Source organism: Panthera pardus, unplaced genomic scaffold, assembly GCF_024362965.1.
Source record: "Panthera pardus isolate Hobbes unplaced genomic scaffold, ASM2436296v1 HiC_scaffold_14, whole genome shotgun sequence".
Taxonomy (NCBI): Eukaryota; Metazoa; Chordata; class Mammalia; order Carnivora; family Felidae; genus Panthera; species Panthera pardus.
The window spans coordinates 2,738,757-2,753,562 of record NW_026526699.1 but is presented as its reverse complement, the minus strand read 5'-3'; the positions used below and the strand labels follow the sequence as shown (position 1 = coordinate 2,753,562).

At 47.8% G+C, this 14,806-nt stretch overlaps 1 protein-coding gene and 1 pseudogene across 3 annotated transcripts in view; both read right to left on the bottom strand.

Annotated features, from left to right (window-relative positions):
- The window catches only part of TMEM132D (transmembrane protein 132D), a 557,920-nt gene that overhangs the window by 91,939 nt on the left and 451,175 nt on the right, over positions 1-14,806 (bottom strand). The window lies entirely within an intron of this gene.
- On the bottom strand, positions 3,400-3,498 carry LOC128776914 (U6 spliceosomal RNA; annotated as a pseudogene).

Here is a 14,806-nt window from a genome sequence, read left to right as displayed (position 1 = left end):
TCTATTGGTTCTCTTTAATTGAAATTTTACTCATTTTATATTTAGTATTATTTTTTAAATCATGGTTTTAAATTTACATCCAAATTAGTTAACATTTAATCTTATAAGGATTTCAGGAGTAACATTTAGTGACTCATCACTTACATACAACACCCAGTGCTCATCCCAACAAGTGCCCTCCTTAATGCCCACCGTCCATTTAGCCCATCCCCCATCCCCCACCCCCCACCCCCACCCCCACCCCCTCCAGCAACCCTCAGTGTGTTCTCTGTATTTAAGAGTCTCTTAGGGTTCATCTCCCTCTTGGTTTTTATACTATTTTTCCTTCCCTTCCCCTATGTTCATCTATTTTGTTTCTTAAATTCCAAATATGAGAGAAATCATACTTGTCTTTCTCTGACAAATATCACTTAGTATAATACCCTCCAGTTCCATCCAGTTACAAATGGCAAGATTCCATTCTTTGTTATCGCTGAGGAATACTCCATTGTATCTATATACCACATCTTCTTTATCCATTCATCCATCGGTGGACATTTGGGCTCTTTCCATACTTTGGCTATTGTCGATAGTGCTGCTATGAACGTTGGGGTGCGTGTGCCCCTTCGAAACAGCACCCCTGTATCCCTTGGATAAATACCTAGTAGTGCAACTTCTGGGTCGCAGGGTAGTTCTAGTTTTAACTTTTTGAGGGACGTCCATACTGTTTTCCAGAGGGGCTGCACCAGTTTGCATTCCCACCAACAATGCAAAAGAGATCCTCTCTGCGCATCCTCACCAACATCTGTTGTTGTCTGAGTTGTTAATGTGAGCCATTCTGACAGGTGTGAGATGGTATCTCATTGTGGTTTTGATTTGTGTTTCCCTGATGATGAGTGATGTTGAGCATTTTTTCGTGTGTCTGTTGGCCATCTGGATGTCTTCTTTGGAGAAGTGTCTATTCACGCCTTTTGCCCATTTCTTCATTGGATTATTTGTTTTTTTTGGGAGCTGAGTTTGATAAGTTCTTAATACATTGTGGATACTAACCCTTTATCCGATATGTCATTTGCAAACATCTTCTTCCATTCCATCGGTTGCCTTTTAGTTTTGTTGATTGTTTCCTTCGCTGTGCAGAAGCTTTTTATTTTGATGTGGTCCCAGTAGTTCATTTTTGCTTTGGTTTCCCTTGCCTGCGGAGACGTGTCTAGTAAGAAGCTGCTGCGGCCGAGGTCAAAAAGGTTGGTGCCTGTTTTCTCCTCTAGGATTTTGATGGCTTCACGTCTTATGTTTAGGTCTTTTATCTAATTTGAGTTTATTTTTGTGTAAGATGTAAGAAACTGGTTCAGGTTCGTTCTTCTGCGTGTCACTGTCCAGTTTTCCCAACACCATTTGCTGAAGAGACTATCTTTTCTCCATTGGATATTCTGTCCTGCTTTGTCAAAGACTAGTTGGCCATACGTCTGTGGGTCTGTTTCAGGGTTTTCTATTCTGCTCCATTGATCTGAGTGTTTGTTTTTGTGCCAGTACCATACTGTCTTGGTGATTACAGCTTTGTGATATAGCTTGAAGTCTGGGATTGTGATGCCTCCTGCTTTGGTTTTCTTTTTCAGCCCTCTAAGAGCCCCTAAAATGTTATTATATTGGCATCATTTACCCTTGGCTCTAGACCCCACCTCCAACAACACAGAGAAGTATGACCTTATGATTCTTTGTCCACAAGAGACTGAATTCTAGGACGTCAGATGTCAGAGGGGCGTAAGATACGTAAGAATAATACGTAAGGGGCGTAAGAATTCAGTTTACATTAGCCAACTTAACAATAAAATATTAAAAAAATAAATCAATCTCTGTAATTTTGCAAAAATTTGTATAAACTTAGAGAAAATTTTAATATTAAAAAAAATAAAACAATATACTCTGCAGTTAAAGACAGATGTTCATATCTGGTATAAAAGTGATTTTCTTCCTCCTGCTAAATTATATCATACGTAAAGGTGATATTTGAAATATGGGGGGAAAACCCTAAAACACACAGTAGGGCATGAGTCGTGACTGATCGGAAGACATACCTGGTCAGTCAGTCTGGATGCTGATGGTTATGTCACATGATCGGATTTCAGTGTAAGACAGAAAAAGGAAGGCTCAGGAGGCATGCCACTTGTCCCCCTGTATTTTCCAGGTCCCTTGCAGTTAGAGCCACACGACACTCATAGCTCCCAAAACGGGAGGGAAGTGTTGTCTTACTTCTTGGGTTGGGGCAATAAAGCTTTCATGCACAATTACGACCTTTCTCATCCGCTGCCCTGGTGACTGAGGAGGCCGCCATGTTCCAGATGGAGCTGCCATGTTCCAGATGGGGCCGCCATGAGATGGGAGAGCCTGTTAGCCTGGTTACCCCAGTCACCGTGCGGAGAAGAGCTTTCTACTGACCCACGCAGGACAGGAAGCAAGAGTAATGAATATGCTTTCCTCGTCTTCAGGCAACAAAGACTTTTGGGGCCACTGGCTACCGGATAACACCTAATCTATCCTAACTAACACACGACACTTCCCAACTCCAGTTTCCAAAAATAAAAATATTCATGAACACTCTGAACTCTGCCCCAAGCCGAAACAGATTGCTCAGGTATGAAAAGCTAACCTTGCCTCCACATGCTGGGCGGCTGGCCCACTGTCTCCTGATTTCTGTTGTCGTGAGCTCGGACAGACCCGGCCCAACTCAGTGCGGAGACCAGACCCTTCTGCAGCTGTGTTCTTCCCCAGTGTGATTTCTTAACTGTGGTTATTTTCCTAAGTCTTTTTCGATGCATTTCCCCACAAAGATCAATAACCCAATGAACAGAAGAATGACTCATCACCCTGTCCTTGTTTTTTGATGGTTTGGTCAAGCTCTGTTATTCCAGCCCCCATGACCTATGCCCGCATAAATAACATACACTTACTAGACGATGGGCTGCAGTCTGCCATTCATACCACATGAAACAAAAGAGCTAGTACGTGAGCATCGAAATACTACATTTCACTAGCAATAATGCTGCATCGCGATAAGTAACTTGCATGCTTCTTTTAGCTTATATTTTTTAATTTTTAAATATAATTTATTGTCCAATTGGGTTCCATACAATACCCAGTGCTCATCCCAACAAGTGCCCTCCTCCCATGTCTTTAAAAAAAAAAAAATACAGAATGCCTGGGGCACCTGGGTGGCTCAGTCGGTTGAGCGTCCAACTTTGCCTCAGGTCATGATCTCGCAGTTCGTGAGTTCGAGCCCCGCGTCGGGCTCTGTGCTAATGGCTCAGAGCCTGGAGCCTGTTTCAGATTCTGTGTCTCCCTCTTTCTCTCTGCGTCTTCCCCACTCACGCTCTGTCTCTCTCTGTCTCTCAAAACTGAATAAATGTTAAAAAAATTTTTGAAAAATAAAACACGGAATGCTTCAGAAATTTGCGCGTCATCCTTGCAAAGGGCCATGCTGATTTTCTCTGTGTCGCTCCAATTTTAGCAGACCTGTTGCCAAAGGGGGCACCTGTGTGCTTCTTTTAACAAGTGGGGTGCATCCGTCAATTTGGCCTGCGATGCAAACACATTTATGAACCCCTCTGTTTTTAAAAGCTGCTGACAGCTTAGAGCCTGAACCTTTTGGATTCTGTGTCTCCTTCTCTCTCTGCCCTCAGTTTAATGTGACATCAGCGCCTCAGTTTAATGGTTGTGGCACAGTATGGAGAATTACCACGTTCCAGCAGCCGTAGCAGGTAAAATGCAATTATCATCCCGCCCGTGGGGAAGCGGCAAAGATGCCACACAGCAGAGCCCACACGGGGCTGATGGCAGCGCGCGCCTCTCGCTGGCCGGGCCGTCTTCCGGAAGCCGCTGAAGCAAGTCAGGTGCATGGTGCTTCTTCTCTATGTGAATGAAAACACACCACCTCATGGTTGAAATGCTCCACTTGTGGAAGGGTTTACCATAAAATGCCACCAAAGGCCATCCTTATCTCCATTCCTTCCCACTATTTCGTTCCCCTCCGGCCACCACTTTGGACTCCTAACTGTTACCGAGGCGTTTTCATCTGTCTAAACAACACGCTACGTTACACTTTCTTGGTACGGCGGGCTCAGCCATCATCTGCCGATTTTCTGGCACGACAGGTGAAACCTCGTCTCTCTGTTTTCTCAACCACCACAAGTAGATTCCTGTTTTGGTTCTTCCATGGGCTTTATTTCTAACCTGAAGCAAACACACCTCTAATCAAGACACAACGTGTTGTAGGCGCCTGGGTGGCTCAGTCAGTTAAGCGTCCAACTTCGGCTCAGGTTATGATCTCGCGGCTCGTGGGTTTGAGCCCTGCGTCGGGCTCTGTGCTGACAGCTTAGAGCCTGAACCTTTTGGATTCTGTGTCTCCTTCTCTCTCTGCCTCTCCCCTACTCAGCTCTGTCTCAAAAATGAATCAACGTTAAACAAAAAAATTAAAGAGATGCTGTGTCGATTCCTGAGGGGTTGTGTCTGCAGAGGCGGTGACACTCCTCCTGGGTGGTGGCGGACACAGGGTGCCCTGGCCTTCAGTACGGGCTGGCCTCTATGACTCACACGTGTGGTCGACATGCCGTGCAGGTAAGGTTGTGCTACTTGTGAGGCTTGGCCACGGAGCCACTGTGTTTTCTCCGATGATGCTCGCTCGTGGAACTCGGCCGCCAAGGTGTGTGGAGGCCCAGGTGCACAGGAGGGGCCAGCGGAGGTGGTCTGGTCCATGGCCATGGCTGTGACCCATTGCCCACCCCACAGACATGACCACAAGGAAGCCTTCCAGAGGACTCCCTGCCCGAGCGGAAGCCGCCTCACCGAGTCCCATCAACTCCTAGAACCCTAACGAGAGCATAAGTGGCCACTGCTGCATGACCACTGGCGTCTCCTCACACAGCCACGGAGACCCCCACGCACCGTAGGAAATGACAGTATGAGCCTGGTTCCAACTCCCGCCCACTCTTCCTACCACCGCGGCCTCCCAACATCCTCTCATTTCCAGCCGACACTTCCTTCTTCCCAGGGCTGACAACGCCCCCACCGTGCCCCCAACTACCACACAGCCTTCCATGCTTTATACGAAGGTTGAGTCCAGAAACTGGAATCTGGAAACGGGCCTCCGATGCTCACACACGGTGGGGCCGTTTTCCAGCCTCCAGGCTACTGCTGTTCTGGGCCAGATAATTCCCTGTTTTCAGGCTATCGTGTGCACTTCGTATGTTTAGCAGCATCCCTGCACTCAACCCACTGGATGCCAGGAACGGCCTCTTCCAGCCGTGGCAACAAGAGACGTCTGCAGGCTTCTCCAAACGTCCCCTGGGAAGCGGTGGGGGGCGGGCGGCCTCGAGAACGTGCTGCAGGAGTGAACCGTGCCAGGGACTCTGTCCTGTGTCCTGTTATTTCTGTGTCCATGCGTTCCTGGTCGCCTCTTCTTCTGCCTTGCCTTTGCTTGTTTTAATAAACGGAACGCACCAAAGGGTGGGGGAGGTTTTCAAAGCACAGAAGCAGGAGGGAAATCCTCAATTTTCTTCCTGTTGGTGGCAATTACAGGGCTTTGTGTGACCAGAGCCGGCAGAGCCGGCAGGCTGTATGTGGTCGATGTACTCTTGAAAACCAAATATAAATCAACGTTTAAAATCGTATTTTTTTACACCAGAGGAGTTTCCTATTAAAAGTGATCCTAAGAGGGGCACCTGGGTGGCTCACTCGGTTAGGCGTCTGACTTCGGCCCAGGTCACGATCTCACGGTTTGTGGGCTCGAGCCCCGCGTCGGGCTCTGTGCTGACGTCTCGGAGCCCGGAGCCTCTTTCGGATTCTGTGTCTCCCTCTCTCTCTGCCCCTCCCCCACTCACACTCTATCAAAAAAGGAATAAACATTAAAAAAATTAAAAAAAAAATTATAATCGAGGGGCACCTGGGTGGCTTAGTCGGTTAAGCATCCGACTTCGGCTGAGGTCATGATCTCACGGTCCGTGAGTTCGAGCCCCGCGTCGGGCTCTGTGCTGATGGCTCGGAGCCCGGAGCCCCCTTCGGATTCTGTGTCTCCCTCTCTCTCTGCCCCTCCCCCGCTCATGCTCTGTCTCTCTCTCTCTCTCTCTCTCTCTCTGTCAAAAATAAATAAACTTAAAAAAAAATGATCCCAAGATAGTAAGTTCTAGGCCCAACTCAAATGCTACATCTTTCTTAATCCCTCCAGGTGGAAATGATCAGTGTTAGTGTCTACAGTTTATTATCGACATTACATAAGAAAAATTATATATGGAGGCAGTAGAGCCTGGTTATGGGGCCAGACAGCGTGACTTTGAACCCTACTTTCTATACCTACTAGCTCCAGGACTGTAGACAACCTAGGTAGGGACTGCACCGTGCCTCAGTTTCCTCATGTGTTCAATGGGGACTGTGAACATTTCCATGTTATTGGCTGGAAGTGAGGACCGAGTATGTGAGAGGCACTCCGAACGGTGACTGGCAGGTGGTAAGAAAAGCACGTGTTAGCATCGTCATGATGGTCACTCGACGTGGCCTCAGGATTTCTTCCCGCCGTGCCTAGCAGCCTGAGAGCAGGAGCCGGGAAGGGGAGCCCAGGCTGAATAGCGTGAGCCCTCCCTTGGCACGGCTGGGCGATCTCGGCCAAGTCACGTACCCCCTCGGGCCAACCTTCCCGTCTTTCAAGAAGATCTCAATGGCATCTGGGAAAGCCTGCTCATGTGCGGGTCACGTAGGCACTGTGCACCTCGTTTTTCTCACCTGGAAAGTGGGGTTCCAAGTAGCATCTACCTTGGTGAGTTCTCGTGAGGGACGGGTACGCTAACGCATGCCAAGTGTTCAAACGGTGCTTGGCATCGCCAATTTTTCAATAGGTTGGCTATTATTAGCAGTATCATAAGACATGCGGTGACTTATATTAATTCAGGATGTTCTTGGCAGAAGGAAAAAGTGAGAGAGAGACTGAGAGAGGGAGGGAAGCAGGGGGTGAGCGAAGGGGAGGGGAGGCGGGGAGACACAACCCAACTGCACGCCCGTGAGCGCTGGCCCTGTCCTGGAGCGAGACCGTGGGGACAGGCAGGGACCCAGCGGCCCACAGCATGCGCCTCTTACAGCACTGACAGGAACTTCAGAATTAAAGGCGTATTTTTCAGCCGCAGGTGCCCCAAGCATGAGCCAGCCGCTCACCTGGAGCCCAAGCAAGGAGCATTCAAGTGTCTGAACACGGAAGGAAAAATGGAGGTTTTGAGGCTTAGAGGCTGTGTTTTGCAAACTCAGGTTTTGCACATTTCCTGATTTTTTTTGAGAGAGGCTGAGAATCGATATTTCTATGTGAAATCTCCTGAATTTCACATTGGGCTCACGTTTTGTAAAAAACACCAAGAAGCCGGGACAACATACATTTACACGGCGTGTTGACCTCCGTATGGGCTCCAACTGGTGACTTCTCTCCTGGTGGATAATGAATCGCCCCTAACCATGAGATCCCTTGTGGGTAAAAAGGGTGAGATTTTTAAACTCTTGCTTGCCTGCCCGCACCCACCAGCAGGGCCAGTGTTTTCCCAGGACCCTGGTTCACTTCTCCCGGTCACCCCGCGACCCCTGCTGTCTGGGAACGCGGCCCCCTTTTATCCTGTGCCACCTGAAGAAATCTGGTCTCATAAAAGCACTGCTCAGTTTTGCATAACTAATTTCAAATCATATTTAGCATCAAGTTTCAGAATTAAGGAGCTAAGTGACAGCTGTTTAATTAGCTCCTTAAGCTGATTAGACGGCATTACCAAAATCCCCTGAGGAGGAGGACGTCACCGTGGGGAGACCCTCGGGCCAGGTTCCTGCCACTGTTCAAACTCAGTAAGCTGCTAAGCCAATTGGCCAAGCATTCTTGACATCCTCAAGGATGTGGTCAAATAGAGATTTCTATTTATGACATTCACTGCTGCAGGAGACTCTAAGGGACAAAAATAACGCAAGCCTCTTTCGGGATGCTAGGCAAACAGACTCTGCATTAAAAAAAGAAAAGAAAAAAAGGAGTCAATTGGGAGTCTCAGAAAGCACTTTAGGACGTGCATAAGCCCCATGTGTTCCGTCCTTGTATTGTATTAAGGAGAGGGGCACAGATTAACCCTTCGTCCCCACCGAATAGGCTGTCTAGCCTCCTCCTGATCAGTAAGACAAAGGCATATTAACGAATTTAAGACTTTAAGCCAATTTTATCCGTGAGATTAGTGCTTTCAAAGTGGCATTTCCAAGAAAGACGGGGAAACTACAGTATATGCCTGACTTTGTACGTGAGCCCGGGAATGGACGGACATCCCTGGCCCTGGAGAAAGCGTACAAAATGATGGGTTTTCGTCTCGATGTTCCTTTTTAATCCTCGGCAACACTGGCAACAGGACGTGTGGACAGAGTGTCTAAGACCTTCTCGGCAGGAAGGGAGGCTAAGTCAAAATGCACACTACCATCGGCCTAAATTTTCTGGAAACAGGACATAAGTTTAACTTTTGAATTGAGTTTTAGGGGGGATGCTTCCAGTGAGCCAGGGTGGGTGGTGGTGCGAATCCCAGACTTGGTGGGATCGGTTTTGGGTGCTGAAAATTTCAGCTCCCTGCTCGAGGGAGGAAGAGCGGGTTTTGGGAGCCGTTCGTGTCGTTATTCTTCTTGACAGCTTTATTGAGATACAATTCACATCCCACATGAGTCACCCATGAGAGTGTGCAATTCGTTACTTTTCAATATATTCAGAGATGTGTGCGACCATCACCACAGTCTATTTGAGACCATTTTTATCATCTTGAAAAGAAGCCCGGTGCCCTGTGGCTATTGTCCCCTCCCGTCCACCTGCCTGGCTCTGGCCGTCAGCCATGGCCAATCTACTTCGTGTCTCCATGAATTTCCCAGTTGTGGACACTTCCCAGGAGGTGATTCATGCGACACATGGTCTCCCGTGACCGGCTGCTTTCAGGAGGCATCACGCCCTCACGCTTCATCCACGCCGCAGCGTGTGTTCACGCGTCCCTCCTCGTACGGCTGGGTGACGTCCCTTAAGGCATTGAAGAACTTTAAGTCTTCCATTTTGCACAACTCAATTCTCCCGATGCCGTTCAAATCACAGTCCGTAAATTAGGGTTGTGTCAAGCTGAATCCAGCTCACGGAGGGCTCTGCTTGAATTGCACAGATTTAATCCTTTTCAACTGTTCACAACATTTAAAAATTGGGAGATATGCGAAAATCTGGATTTCTGGTTTGTCTCGAGTAATCAGAACGGACAACTCTGGGGTATCATTCTGCAAGCTCCAAGTAGTGACTCCCCTCCCTTCCACCAAAGTTCCCATCTCCTGTGTGCCACACGGCTGGCCGCAGGAGGCTGAGTCTGGGACGCCTCGTATAGATGCTTCTGGACTGCCAACACGTGTGTGATCCAGCAGTCCAGGACGCAAACTTCGCCCGATCCCAACAGCCAAACTGAAAACAAGCAGGACACATTAAGGACACAGGGGTAAGGATGTGGCTTCGTTTAGAACTTTTGTAACTTTCTTGTTAAAGCAGGATACCGTGTGTCGGAAATGATACATCCAGGGGCTCACTGCTCTCCCTGATGAGAAAAGCCTGACAGAATTACAAGATGCCGTTGAGTACCCTCAACATATATCCGTGATTGACGACTGAGACTGTCATTGATGGTTCTTACGAGAATCTTCGCTTCAGCCTTGGTTCCAAACAGCAATTCTGTGAAGCTCGGCATGAATATTTAATTTATGTCTGTTGATAGAGTTCTCTTGATATCATAAAGTATTTGCTCTTTGAAACTGGGGGAGTTTTTGCCTGTAGCCTTTAACTAAACGAGCTGTCAGCCCCTTTCTCTATCACTACAGAAAAATGCATGTCAAATTGTCAAAGGCAACAGAATTTTCCGTAGGCTGGAAGAAGCCTATTGGTTTTATGGTACGTGAAACTAAGGAATTAATTCAATCGGTACGGAAAGGTCATACAAAATTAATAAACATCAAAGGGCCGCTGCAGACTTCATTTGACTCAGTGGGCACCTGAAAGCTGGTCTTGCTTAGAACCCCAACCCTCCAGAGGGATGGTAAGTAGTTCCGAGTCCTTTTTTGACCTGTGAGCCATAGGGATTTTGGAGAGACTTATTGGTGGGGCTTGGAGCCACGTCTCGGTTATCTATGCTAATGAACATCCAGTGGCGTGGCTAATCCCAAATCATGTGAAGTCCAAAAGTCATCTGCAGTCTGGCCCTGGAATACATTATGGGCTTTTTCTTTTTTTCCACCAGACAACTTCTTAATTACGTTTTTCTTAGGCTAATGCAAAAAATGAGTTTGCATGTCTTGAGCCCACACTAATTGGGAATTGCGGGGGGATGCAATTAAGATTGTTCTGGGAGGCAAGGAAAGAGGAGTCTGGGTTTTTTCAATGACCACAGCCATCCCTGCATTGACTTCACCCCCATGATGTACTACTGGCCGTGGAAATGTTTCTTAGATCTCTGCTTCCCTTTCTGGGGGGTGGGGGCGGGAATGCCACCTTTAGGAGGAACAAAATCAGTATTCTTGGCTACTCCCCCAGCCGGAGTCTTTCTAACCCCATCTCTTCTGGTTATCCAGGCCTAGGATTCCAGGATTCACAGCTGTGCGTGGCTGGCGGGGCAGTCCTCCGAGAAACACAGATGGGTGCCAGGCGTGCTTGACGAAAATGAAAATGATTCTACGCCGTCCCGTACAGGAGGCTCTGTGAACGAAACTGTGGACACCGATCTAACTCTCACCCATTTGAAATGCAGAGAAGTGTGGGCGAAGCAACTCTGTTGTCAGGTGTCGGTGGCCCCATGTGACCGCGGAAGGCCGAACCATTGGAAGTTATCTCATCCAGTCCTGAGATATCTGGGTTCTGCTCATTTGCAGACTGATGTCTCTGGCTCTGACCTCTCCCATGAGCTCCCGACTCAGATGTTCCCCTGCCTGCCCGACCTTTCCAATGGGGTGTGTCCAACTCCCTGGGTCCCAAACAGAACTCTTGCTATCCCCGCCTTGAAGCTCTCCTCTTCCAGCGCTCCAAATAGTACATGGTGCCACCTGGTTGCTCTGGGCAGAGCCTCAGGGATCGTGATTCATCCTTTAGTCCACCCCCGTGTCCCATCCAGCAGAGCATCCTGGGAGCACCAGCTCCAATGAGTCCTGCACACCCAGCCACTTCCTTCCACCTCCACCCCTGTCAACTTCACTCAAGCCGCCATGATGGAAGCCAGCGTTAGGGAAAGCCTTTGAAACCACTCATCTTGGTATTCTACAACATTGCCCTGGGCATTCCCAGAAATCATTTTTCTCTACACATCTCTTGCCTGTTTGACCACACCAGAATATAAAGCTCCAGGAGGGCAGGGCCTTGGGGCTGCTCCACACACAGCCCTGAGTACCTGCGGGAGACACCGTGTGAGCTCTGCCTCTGGGTGTCATGCGTGCTTAGCACGAGGCCCATCAAGGTGCAGTCAACTCCCACTTTCAACAGGTAACTCGCCTCATGGCCGTGTTCCCTTCAGTGTTTGGTGCCACACTGAAAGCGAAAATGCTTCACTGGTGGATCCTTATAGATATCTCTAGCTTTCACACTGCCTGGCTGGACTCAGGAAATCTTGTCACAATCATAAAGCCTGCAGGGGAAACTGAGTCACACGGTTAAAGCCACTCAACTTTGTCGGATGCTGCTGAACGCAGAGCAGGAACAGAAGGAAGCGTTGCTGCATTTGCTGGGATCGCGGGGAGATCACCACCTTGTGCCGCCATCATGATTTTTTTCCTACTGAATTCAGCTGGGCTTTGGCAGGCATGTTCCAACCGGTGTGTAGCCAAGAATGCAACTGCTGCTCATGTGCCCAGGTGGTCCGTGCATGGTACTATTGAGTCCGAAGTCAGGGCTTTAATCCCTACCTGGTCACAGGTTTGCTCAAAACCAGCAGGCTGAGATGGTAACCCTGGCTCTGGCCGACAGCTTAATACTTCCAGGAGAGAATCACTTTCAGTCAAGCCACCACGATGGGCAGCCAGGGGTGTGAAAAGCGTCGGACATATCGGAGCCTTGTCCTCCTAAGGCTCTAGCACACCTGAGGTTGAGTCCAGAACTGCACCCCTCAAGCAAGGCTGCAGGGGAGATCTGACCAATGCCAGGAATCCGCCTCAGACCTGGGGGGATGAGTCCCAGACATCAGGAGTGTCGTATCTTCACCGGACATTCTGACCCAGTGACTTCCAAACTTAGTGGCTCCTGGCATCACTGGGGCAGATTAAACAGTGCTGATGCTGGATCGTGCACTCAGAGATTCTGATTTAACTGCACGGGCTGCCGTCTGGACCTTTGGAAATTTAACATCTCCCCAGGTGATTCTCAGAGACAGCAGAGGTTGAGAACCACCGGGAATTATCTCTGCCCACGATGGATGGCCACTTTCCCCAGTGATTCAGAAGCCTCCCCACCCCGACTGGATCTATAAAACACATGCACACACCAACACGGTCCGAGACAAATGACTCAGCAGACAGGGCAATCGGCAAACCAGCGCGAGGCAAAAGGTTTACGGCTCCACGTTTAAGGGATATTAGAAGAGAACAATGATGCCATAAAGTAAACACAGCAGCGAGGGAAGGATTCACCGCAGAGAGTGGGATTCAGGAAGAGTAACGTGAACCTTGGCTTGGGTGGCGCAAGGCGATTCCAAGTGAGGCAGGTGCAGGGGGTGAGGCAGGACCTCACAGCCCCGGCCCGTCCATCACGCCTCATCTGTGGCATCACCACCTCCAAGAATCTTCTCTGACCACCAAGGGGCTTCTGCTAGTCCCGGCTCCCAGTGTACAACCCCCCCCCATCCGTTCCCCACTAGAACGCTCCCTCTTCAACTTTGTAGCACGTACAATTAGAGATGACCCTATTTTTCACGTTGAAGGTTAATTTCTTAAATTACATGATTATTAAGATGAGAAAAAATAAAAATTATTGAGTAATTCATTGTTTAGCCTTCTCAGTTGAGAGATTTACACTTTTAAAAAATTTTTAATGTTTATTTATTTTTGAGAGACAGAGAGAAACAGAGCACGACTGGGGTTGGGGCAGAGAGAGAGGGAGACGCAGAATCCGAAGCAGCTCCAGGCTCTGAGCTGTCGGCATGGAGCCCTACGTGGGGCTCGAACCCACGAACCGTGAGATCGTGACCTGAGCCGAAGTCGGACGCTCAACTGACTGAACCACCCAGGTGCCTCGATGGTTTAGACTTTCAAGCTGTCTCCTGCTCCAGACTAAAAGATGGACAAAAACAAGGACACCGTGTGTCTCACTTACTGCTGTCTTCAGACCGCGGGGCAGTGGGCACAGCACCTCAGTCCTCCCTGGGTACGTAACTGGGTGAATGTTACCACAGGTTTGTAGAAGAAAAGGGTCTTTTCTCTCTTGGCTGTTATTCAGTTACTGCTGCTGGTCATTTGCAAATTTGGGGAGCTTTGGAAATGTGAAATCCAAGAAGCTATTATGAAGAGACATAATCGGTCTTGTAAAAAATATTCTTAGAAATGACACACCAGTAAAGGCTTCGGATCCTTTCGCATTGTAGGCATGGCAGGAACCGTTAAATACCTAATCTTTTCAGACCGGTAGCAATAGAATTTATGTCAATGCCCGCTCTGTGTGCTCAAGAAAATAAATCTGGGCTTGACTTTGGCTTTCAAAGCTTGTGCCTTGAAAAATCTACATTTCTCCAAAATCCTGATTTACGGTAACTTGCAGTCTCTTGTCACCTGCCCCAAACACAAGATCGGTATTTCTTTTGTGCTTCTTTTCCAAGATGAAGTACATTTCGTGAAATTTCCCATATTATCTAAATCTCTTTAAAATACCACAGGCGCACAGAGTCACAAATCCATAAAGAATGCCGACAGCAGCGACTCCTTATGTTAATTGGATAGGTTTTAATAACTGATAGAACTCTAAGTACTATTATTGTGGGTGAACATAATGGTTTTCATTCACAAAGGCAATCTATGTGGGTGAAATCCATTATCTTAAAAGTATTTTGATAAGGATAGATCTATGTAGAAATGGCTATGCTTCTCCCCTGCAATTGTGAAACCCCATTAAACATGCCTAATAATTAGCTGGCCGAAGAGTGTCATTAGATGTACATTAAATGTGTATTTAAGGCATATTTGAGACACTTCATTAAAGGTGACACAGTGAGCCTTACTGAATAACTTTAATAAAAATTGTAGTCAAATTAAAACTTGAATTTACGGTCACTCCTTTCTGTGAGAACAGAGCGCTGCACTGAATTCTTGTTTTTTGTTTTGTTTTGTTTTTCGTCCTCGAGAGATCAGTCCTGGTCATACTATGTATTTTCTAACTACTTTATTTAGCTAAAAGTTATATAAAGTGAATGCAACCATTTTAAGTGTATAATTTGATGACTTTGAGTAAATTAAACATTTTTTATTATTTATTTTTGAGAGAGAGAGAGAGACGGGGAGGGGCAGAGAGAGAGAGAGAGAGAGACACGGAGACACAGAATCCGAAGCAGGCTCCAGGCTCTGAGTTGTCAGCACAGAGCCCGAGGCGGGGATCGAACCCACGAACCGCTAGATCATGACCTGAGCCAAAGTCGGAGGCTTAACCAACTGAGCCACCCAGGCACTCCAAGTTTTAGTAAATTTATATCATTGTGCAACTATTACCACAACCCAATTTTAGAGCATCCCGTTGTCTCTGAAATGTTCTTCTGTACCCTGGTATGGTCAGCCTCCCTCCCAATCGATGACTTCGAGTTTTTCT